Below are 9,678 nucleotides of genomic sequence, written 5' to 3'. Positions count from 1 at the left end.
GAAAGAAAGAAAGAAAGAAAGAAAGAAAGAAAGAAAGAAAGAAAGAAAGAAAAAAGAAAGAAAGAAAAAGAAGAAAGAAAGAAAGAAAGAAAAGAAAGAAAAGAAGAAAGAAAGAAAGAAAAGGAAAGAAGAAAAGAAAGAAAGAAAGAAAAGAAAAAAAAGAAAGAAAGAAAGAAAGAAAAGAAAGAAAGAAAGAAAGAAGAAAGAAAGAAAAAAAGAAAAGAAAGAAAGAAAGAAATAAACCAAGAAACAAATAAAGAAACAAAAAAAGAAAGAAAGAAAGAAAAAAAAAAAGAAAGAAAGAAAGAAAGAAAAAAAGAAAGAAGAAAGAAAGAAGAAAAAAAGAAAGAAAAGAAAGAAAGAAAGAAAGAAAGAAAGAAAGAAAGAAAGAAAGAAAGAAAAGAAAGAAAGAAGAAAGAAAGAAAGAAAGAAAGAAAGAAAGAAAGAAAGAAAGAAAGAAAGAAAGAAAGAAAGAAAGAAAGAAAGAAAAAGAGAAGATAGAGAAGAAAAATTTCTGCCCCAGAGGCAGTCAGGGTAAAGGGTAGAGGAGAGTGCAAGGGAAACGGGATATTGTTGGAAATGTGCCTTGGTGAAGTCATACATTGTATGACTGACATTCAATTATGAACAACTTTTAACTATGCATCTCATGGTGATTCATTTAAGTAATGCACTTATATTAAAAATTAATGAACAGAAAATGAAAATATTTCTTAAATGGGATAAATTCTACACAAACCACATAAGAATCATTGGCATCCTCAAAATCCAGAATGTCAATATATTTGGAGGCAAAATTAGAGAGAACACAGGATAATTCATAATTAGTACATATTAAAATGAAATAAATAATTAAATAGAGCCTAAATAAAATTCAAAATTATGGTTGAAAGTGCACTAATCCATAGAGAAAGAATGATGGGATTAGGAAACTGAATTAGAAAATGGAATTAGAGGGAAATGTAGAGCCTGTTTAGGGTACAGGCGGGGGTTGGGTGGGGAGGAGGGTGATTTGGGACTTGGGTGATGGGAATGTTGCACTGGTGATGGGTGGTGTTCCTTTTATGACTGAAACCCAAACACAATCATGTATGTAATCAAGGTGTTTAAATAAAAAAAAAATTAAATAAAAAAAAAAAAAAAAAAGAAAATGGAATTAGAAAATTTTCAATAAGACGCAGAATGGTCTCACTCATTTATGGGTTTTAAGGAAAATGAAAGACATTCTTGCAATAATAATTTTCAGACACAAAAGAGAGAAGGGCTGGAAGTTACAGCCCACCTCATGAAGCTCACCACAAACGGGGATGAGCTTAATTAGAGAAATAACTACATTGTGAACTATCCTAACAATGAGAATGTATGAGGGAAATAGAAAGCCTGTCTAGAGTACAGGTGGGGATAGAGTGGGGAGGAGGGAGATTTGGGACATTGGAGATGGGAATGTTGCACTGGTGATGGGTGGTGTTCTTTACATGACTGAAACCTAAACACAATCATGTATGTAATCAAGTTGTTTAAATAAAATATATATTAAAAAAAGAAAAAAAATTTTCAATAGATGCTATAATTAATGAAGGTACTATGTTCAAAACCATGAACATCAGCACTAATGCAACAATGATATGTAAAACTACAATAAAAATTTTAAATTAATGTTAAAATAAAATAATTTCACTTTGAAGAATTCTGTGCCAGATTCAGAGGATGGAAGCATCAGTTAAGTTTCATGTAAGCAGAACTGTTTTACTTCAGGATATTTAAGTATTTTTTCTTTGTGATTTTCATATAGATGCCCAGAAAGTTATCAGCTCCTGTTTTGGGTTAAATGCTTGGTTGGCTAAGTGTTGGAACCTGAGGCCTGAAAATTAACATTTATCTCTCATAGTTCTTGAACTTTCCAGTGCACCACACTTCCCAGATCAGACACTCCTGTTGCCTGGGGATCTGCCTTCTTGTTTAGCCCAAACTCTTGATGTGTTATTAAGAAGGTCAAGCCTCATCCTGGGATAGGCTCTCATTCCCAGATACAAACTGTTTAAGAAACCGTAAGAGAAACTAGTTCAGCCAAAGCAGTAGGGAACCATGATAAGGCTCCCTCAGCTGGAGGGTGACAATGGGAGCATGTTAAAAATATACTATTTTTTCAGTCTGATGTTACCATAAATCTTAAAATCTAGTCCAACTAGAACAGAATATCCAAAACCATAAAACGGTGGACAGATACAACTCAATACAATTCTGTTTAAAAGTCCCATAGGCATATTATTCCCAAACATGAAATTGTCCATCCAACTTGTCTCCACCATAGAATTAGATTTATAAACTTTAAAAAGCAACTGATTAGACAGCAAAAATACATCAAGAGTGACACAACCACCTGCAGAGCTAAACATTTGGGTATTTGTTCTGCTGAAACAGGAGCTGTATTCATATCAGCCAATGAGGCTCAACCACATCCCTGACTTTGTATACCTGCAGAAGCCAGAAATTAAATAGGTATGTCTATGTGTTGACAAGAAGAAATATCATCCTTTATTTTTCTAGTTAAAATCTAAAGCATGAGAAGAAATGCCTTTGTGGTGGATCTAACCAATACTACTCATCTCTAAATTTACTTGAGGACTGGAATGTGTCAGATACATAAATCAGAACATTGAAGTGACCACTAACCCTAAAATTATGTAGTTCACTATTTTTAAACTATGACCCAGTGGCACTTTGAGAGAACTTGTTGACTTACCAAGGCTAAGAAAAAAAAAGTTATTAAATAGAAAGTGATACTAATATACCTGCAATCACATTCATTTATTAAGTAATAGATATATTTACTAAAAGCAAATTTTTACAGATACCTAGATATAACTCTCATACAAACAGCTCAGGAAAATAGATGCATTCATAGACAAAAATGCACATAGATATTGTTATTTTCACCGCACCAAAACTGTCTTGAATGATCTTAATTTTAAGTTATGGTCAATTACAAAATAAAATTTTAAAGAGGGGAATTAAGGGTAAAGTAACTTAAGCTAATTCATGGAGCTAGCTGACTAGCTGGCAATGAAAGTGGAGAACAAAACAAACTTAAAACAGACACCAAAACTTAAGCAATAAGACCCAGAATTTATTATAGAACATTAAATTCTGATCATTTCAATATTGCTTGGCACTACTTAGAGTGATGAAATTACTACTATGAATACTACTGCTTCTAGAAATAATTATAATAGCTATATTTTCTAAAGATTATTGCATGCCAAGTATTATTTTAATACTTTAAATGTGCTAACTTATTGAATTCTTATAATTCTAAGAAGTAGATGATATCCTTCTTTTACCATTTAAGTAAGAGAGCTGCAAAAAGTTTAAGTAACATTCCCAATGTTATAGAGTTCCTGAAAGGCTAGATAATAGTTAACAAACCCTACTTAAGTTAAGCATAAATTATACCAATTACTTTAATATATATATATTTATCCAATATATTTTAAATCATCCTTAAACCTGTAAGCTTTAAAAGATTAAAAAAGTGTTCTATGTAATTAATTAAGTCAAGTACCAAAGATTAACAAATATTTGCATGACTGAGACTCAATTCTGCTTTTGACTAATGTTCTTCAGAATTTTAATGTTTTCCATGAGCAATCTGATTTGAAAATTATTCTGAATGTGTATGTATGTTTATGTGGGTTTAAACCTAATATTTAGGTTAATCCTAATAAGATTAATATGGTAAACTCAGATGCTTTGAGTGTCCATATAATTTCACCTCACTTTATATTGAATCCATATGCATATATATACATGTTTCATATATATATGAAAAATATATATATATAAAACACACACATATATATTATGAAGCACTCATTTCAAATCATGAGTAACTAAGACTGCATTTATAGAAAAATAATATGAGAAAGAAGCTTGGTAAAGATTCCTCAAATTAGTGCTTGACAAATAATGAGAAAATGCAGAAGCTTATGTTCACTTGAGACTGCAATGTTCCTGCCCCAGAGGCAGGGTGTGTGTGTGTGTGTGTGTAGGTAGGAGGTTGACAGTGTAACTGGGGACATTGGTAGTGGTGAAGATTATACATTGTATGACTGTAATTCAATCATGAACAACTTTATCTGTGAAATAAATTGTATGATTAACAACCTTGTAATCATGGTGTTTAATTATATATGTATATATGTTTATATATGTATATATATATGAATAAAGAATGACAATGCTAGAGTTTGTATGGCTTAGTTGGATTCTTACTCTTAGTAGTATATGCCTTTCTAAGAGAGTCTGTCACAGGGTGTAGAAAAATTTATTTAATGTAAAAGAGACCATTTGAGTTGGAATAAGAGAAGCAATGAATTTTTTACATTTCAGGACATACAGTTGACCACATTAAGGGCACATTCATTTAAGATCCTATACCTACTGCAAGAATATATCAAGGAACTGAAAGATATTTCTACTAAATGAACTAATGGAACTTTTAGCATAGTTGAGAAAAATATTTATATGAATAATACAAAAATATGTATATATGCATACACATATTTTCAATATTCTTAAATGAAATGTAACATTTCTTTTCATTATAAGGTTAGGCAATAAGCTACATTAGTACTTGCAAAACTTGTGTTATTATACCAAAAGAAATTAGAAATCACCACACTGATTAATAGTTGTTGCCTATATTTTTTATCCCTGAATTATGACCCAGTGTAACAGTAGACTTTTTACATTATCATAGTTGTTTTTTTTTTGGCAATATGACATGATAGCTTCCAGGGAATGCAAGCTAAAACGTTAAGCCACATAGTCACCTATTTGAGTAACCAATTCACTGACTACTGGTTCCTGAGACATCTGCAACACATTCTCTCTCTAGTTGTTTGTTGATCAATATTTGAATTATTTTATGATGTGTTTCTGAACCATTCTGATATAAACTGTCTCAAAGATTTGTCTAGCCAAATATGAGCTCATTGATGACAAAATTAAACTCTTACTATGTTGGAGTCTAACTCTAAAACTCCTTGGAGGATTTTGGTACTCCTTAAGAGAAAATTATCCTGGCTTTGTATAACCAACTAAGGAAGCTTCCATCCCAAATTCCTCAATATGTCTTTGTCAATTGGGATTACTATGCTTGTCACCATCAAAACACCCCCCAAAATCAACATTACTAAATGTCTAGCATGATATGCATGTGTCTCTTGACAAGAACCATACTACAGTTCAATATTCTACTGCTTCAATAAAATGTGTTTCTTTTGCAACAATGTATAGATTTTATTTTTTAGTCTTTGGGCCACACCCTGTGATTCTCAGGGGTTACTCCTGGCTATACGCTCAGAAATCACTCCTGGCTGGGGGAACCATATGGGACATCAGGGGAGTGAACTGAGGTATGTCCTAGGTCAGCCACATGCAAGGTTAATGCCCTACTTCTGAGCCACCGCTCTGGCCTCTGTATGGATTATTTTAAGTAATACCAACAAAGGTGCCTGTAGAACATCAAAAGAATATTGTCACTTATCTGCACAGATTTTTTTTTTAAATATGGAACGCTTCACGAATTTGCGTGTCATCCTTATGCAGGGGCCATGCTAATCTTCTCTGTATCATTCCAATTTTAGTATATGTGCTGCCGAAGCGAGCACTTATCTGCACAGATTTATAGTTAAACAGCCAGAGGCATGGGAGTATAATATAGTCAGGTATTATCATGACAAATCATGAAATACCCTTCATCTAATACTGTAAGTTTATGACTTGTAGCTATAACAACCCATCCAGGGGTTTCAATAACTTGAACCAACATACATTTGTTTATTTTCTGGTTATGTAACAATTTACTGACATCAAAGGATATCTCAGAAACTCTCCTTTATGCAGTACGTTAATGAGGACAAAGCCTCATCATTTTATGCACACATTCCAAATTTTCCATGACTGCTACTTTAGTCTACTTGCAGAGGAAAGGAGTATGGATATGCATAGATAATTTTCATGGGATCAAAGATTTTAATGACATTCTAGACATCATCAGATACATGATCACATAGAACTGCAATTTAGGGCCAGAGCAATAGCACAATGTTAGAGCATTTGCCTTGCACACAGCTGAACCAGGACAGACCCAGGTTTAATCCCAGGCATCCCATATGTCTCCTGAGACTGCCAGGAGTGATTTCTGAGCATAGAGCCAGGAGTAACACCTGAGCACTGCTGGTGTGGCCCCCAAATAAAACAAAACTAAAAGAACTGCAAGTTAACTTAGTGTCTTAAAAAGAGAGGAAGCTTGTTAGGTAAACTTCTAATCAGTAAGTAACATTTGATTTTACTAAAAAGCATAAAAGATATTATTTTAAAATATTGTACCATCTTGAATTTGTTTATATTATGAGTTTTATAGTAAATGGGCTCATGCAGATCACTTAGTCATATGTTCAAGAGGGAACATGGACTTGTAAAAGCAAGCTCATTGGCAAGGGAGATTAGTAATTAGTTTATTAGGGTATAATATTAGTATAACGAAGAAGGGTAACTATTCAAACCAACAGATTTACAAAGAGAATGATTAGAAAATTTGAAACTTACAAAAATTAAGACATCCCAAGAAGGAATCCAAAGCCTTGAATAACATCCCCCACCCACTCAGAGAGAAATAAGATAATAAAAGGTAACTTGAACAACTTTATTACTTCAGTAAACTCTGATTCCTGACCAGGATGTGTCTTTCATTTTTTAATTGGGTCTTCTATGATCACATTTTTTGGGGAATAACTCTGGTAATGGACTAAACAATAGCTTAAGTTTTGGAGAATGAGTATGGGGCAATTAAAAAAATTAAGGGAGAATAGAGGCTAGCTATTGGAGAACATGACTGGCTTAGATTTGGAAGCACTATGTTAACCATATCAATGAGCTCTGTCATTTTTGTTTGAAGTTTTCTCATTACTGCTCTCATATCTCTTGAGTCTTATTGGCTGTCCATTTCAGGATTTCTTTGAGTTCTTTGAACATCCTTAACATTTTCTCTCTAAAGTCCTTATCAGAGATGATATCTAGGTGGCTGATTTTAGTTGTGTCTTCAGAACTACCATCTTAATTCACTAAGCATGGTGGGTTTCTACGTTGCTTTCCCATTGTGATTGAATTTTGCCTATGGTGGTGTTTTGTTTTGTTTTTAATATAAAATCTTTATTTAAGCACTATTATATGGCGGTGGTTTTTATGTGTTGTGGTGGGTTCATTGGGCCACAGGAACTGACCTGGGTTAAAAAAAAAAAAAAAGCCACCTGGGGCCCGGAGAGAAAGCACAGCGGTGTTTGCCTTGCAAGCAGCAGATCCAGGAACTAAGGTGGTTGGTTCGAATCCTGGTGTCCCATATGGTCCCCCGTGCCTGCCAGGAGCTATTTCTGAGCAGACAGCCAGGAGTAACCCCTGAGCACCGCCGGGTGTGGCCCAAAAAACAAACAAAAAAAAAAGCCACCTGAGTTTAAAAGGAACCCACTACCAAAGGCGCCATCTTCCTGACCTCACAGCCATTCTCTTCTCAGGGCACATGAACTGACATGGGTTAAAAAGGGTCCCTTGATGCTGCTACCTGAATTTAATCCCTGGCATCTTATTTGGTCTTCCTAACCTGTCAAATGTCACCCCAAGACAAAAATAACAGCAAAACAAAGGCCCTCTAGGTCCAAGATTAACACCAATGCCAGTGCCATATTTTTGCCTCACAGCCATGCTCTTTGCTAAACATATCATTTAAACAGGTACAGACTTTGAGAAGTGTGTGAAGCCCAGAAGCAGACTAAGCCTAGAAATTACACACTAGTTATTATCATTCTGTTGTGCTATGGAAATGAACAGAGATGATGTGTGACTGAAGAAAATAAGAGCTAAATTATCTGTGACTCAAACAAGAAATGTTTTTCATATAACACAGTGATGATTTGGGTTGATATCTAGCAGACATATCAAAGAGTGAGACAACCACTGAACTGGGAAGGAAGTTTCAAAATCTCTTCTTTGGATGTCAGTGTGTTCAACTCCTGCTTTCTTTTATGTACTTTCAATTTCAATGAATCCACTACAGGTGCTGGGGGAAAGATGACATGGATATTAATCTCCTCCCACTAGTGAGTAATTCTTTTTCCCATTTGACTCATTTTTTGGTAAGAAAGTATAAGTTGCACTAAAGGCAGTCTTCACAGTGTTCCTGCTTCTTGTCTTAGCTCCCTCATTTCCAGATAGAAGCTAGTGTGGAAACAGATAAAAGTCCAGCCTTCTGTCACCCTTCAGACATCTTACGTATGATGGACACTTCATGGAGAAGGAAAGTCATGTACAACCTTGGTCAAATGTATAAGATGTTTTCTTCATTTTTTTAATATTTTATTTAAACACCTTGAGATATTTTTAAGGTAACAAATAATCTTTCTGACTTCTTCGGGAGACACATTCTAATATTTTTAAAGAAAACGTGAATCAACACCACTGACCTGCTCAATTCTCCAAATCAATTCCTCCAAATCAGGAGTAAATAACCAAGCTCCTTTGGAAGGAAAGAAGACAAGACTCACAGAAATGATCATGTTGGCCTGTTGTTTTTCTGAATATGTCCATATTGGCACTGCTCAGCCTGCTGTCGACAAAACACATTCATCGCCTCACACAGCCAGCCTCTGTCATGTGGAATCAGTTGACATCTGAGGCTGTTTCATGTCTCTCTCCTTCATCTGCCCTCACTCAAGCATTTGGAGACACTAGTTAGTAAACCAGGCACGAAGAGAGAAAGCAAAGCTAATAGGTCATCTAGAGACCACATGGTAAATCTCTAACAAAATAAAGAACAGAATAATCTGTTTGCCTCTTAATTAGTTTACTTCCTGCCCTTTGAATCTCATGCATGCAGTTTTTTGTAATGTTTTTGTTAAACCCATTAAGGGAAAACATAAAATAATGAGGATATAGATTTAGGAGATAGATCTATTTCCTGAGGAGTCTGGACATAGATCTTGGAGAAAGTGATGATTGTGTGTGTGTGTGTGTGTGTGTGTGTGTGTGTGTGTGTGTGTGAGTGTGCGCAAGGATATACCCAGGTTTCAAGTTATTTCTGGGTTTGTGGGAAAAGGTGCTATTAACTATTTTTATTAACTATTTTCTGAAGTAAGTATTTAGATAAAAGGCATGTCCTTCCTGAACTACCTTGTTGAGAAGTGGGTGATCTAACTATAAAGCAGGAAAGAAGGAAGAGCCTATCAGGAAGCTACTTACATAACTCAAGACAGTTCCTAGAGCAGACACTGAAGCACAAGGAAGCAACATGGTTTGTTGTGTCATCTAGAAAGGCTGATTCCTGATGCATAAACTGATTCTTTCCAAGCATTTGAAATTTAATTATTGGCTTAAGTTCATGAAAGGAAGTAACCTTAAAAATCTGGTGGAACTGGAGAGATAGTACAGCAAATAGGATCCTTGCCTTGAATTTGGCTGATCCTTCATTCCCATGCATCCCATATGGATCATCAAGCCCACCAAAAGTGATTAAGTGCAGAGCCAGGAGTAACTCCTCAGTACCACTGGGTATGATCCAGAAACAAAAGTGTAGTAGGATTTAAAAAAAATCTACCTCCTATTTGTTAATTAGAAAACATTCAA

At 34.7% G+C, this 9,678-nt stretch overlaps 1 non-coding gene across 1 annotated transcript; it reads right to left on the bottom strand.

The window, feature by feature from the left end:
• Positions 1-5,565: 5,565 nt before the first annotated feature.
• Positions 5,566-5,672, bottom strand: LOC126025051 (U6 spliceosomal RNA). Its single transcript, XR_007501100.1, has one exon. It is a non-coding gene; the product is annotated as a U6 spliceosomal RNA (small nuclear RNA).
• Between the last annotated feature and the right edge of the window lie 4,006 nt (positions 5,673-9,678).

This window comes from Suncus etruscus, chromosome 12 (assembly GCF_024139225.1).
Source record: "Suncus etruscus isolate mSunEtr1 chromosome 12, mSunEtr1.pri.cur, whole genome shotgun sequence".
Lineage (NCBI taxonomy): Eukaryota > Metazoa > Chordata > Mammalia > Eulipotyphla > Soricidae > Suncus > Suncus etruscus.
This window is presented reverse-complemented; position numbering and strand designations above follow the sequence as displayed.